The sequence below is a fragment of the Meleagris gallopavo genome, unplaced genomic scaffold (assembly GCF_000146605.3).
Source record: "Meleagris gallopavo isolate NT-WF06-2002-E0010 breed Aviagen turkey brand Nicholas breeding stock unplaced genomic scaffold, Turkey_5.1 ChrUn_random_7180001978838, whole genome shotgun sequence".
NCBI classification, from domain to species: domain Eukaryota; kingdom Metazoa; phylum Chordata; class Aves; order Galliformes; family Phasianidae; genus Meleagris; species Meleagris gallopavo.
Genome location: NW_011237734.1, coordinates 1 through 616, shown reverse-complemented (window position 1 = coordinate 616; position 616 = coordinate 1). Strand labels below are relative to the sequence as shown.

The following is a 616-nucleotide window of genomic DNA, read 5'->3' as shown; positions in this document are numbered from 1 at the left end:
CTTGTTCTGCCTGAGTTTTCCGGTCAGAGACTGGCTGCGCGTCACTGCTGCCTTCCTGCAACAGCTCCTTCTGCACAGTCTCTTGCTCAGTGCCTTTAGTCCCGCCAGGCACTGCCTTCCCCATTTTTCTCGTGGGTTTCCTTGGGACACGGGATGACCACCAGGCGTAATACCCTCCTCTAGGTGTAAACTTTCGTCTTTCCGGACCTGAACAGAATGCACGAAGTTAAATCTCCTGTGCCGAGGGCACGGCAAGGCCCTCCCTGGGGGCACTTCTGCAACCAAAGACCCAGGAAAAGTGTCCGTACACGACGGCATCGCTGGGGAGCACAGTGAGCATGCCGGGGGATCGTGCAAGGAAAGGCCATACACGCGCAGCACTTTGCTCTCACACCTGCCGGCCGAGAGACCTGGCCGACATTTTGGCCTTTGAGCTGGCAGCTCTCACAGGAACTAAAAAGCCATGGCATACCCGTGTGGTCTGCCGGAGTTTCACTCCTGGAACTCGCAGGGGAAGCTGGATGACCTTCACTTCCAGTCGCACCTGCAAACAAGCACAGGACAGAGCGACTCAGACGTTCTGCCAGTCAGAATGACAGAGCATGCAATTAAAACA

General features: G+C 56.2%; 1 long non-coding RNA gene across 1 annotated transcript; it reads right to left on the bottom strand.

The window, feature by feature from the left end:
- Positions 1 to 129: 129 nt before the first annotated feature.
- LOC109365233 lies at positions 130 to 610 on the bottom strand. The gene is made up of 2 exons (XR_002110859.1): positions 473 to 610; positions 130 to 207 (listed from the first exon to the last, which is right to left on the bottom strand). It is a non-coding gene; the product is annotated as an uncharacterized LOC109365233 (long non-coding RNA).
- Between the last annotated feature and the right edge of the window lie 6 nt (positions 611 to 616).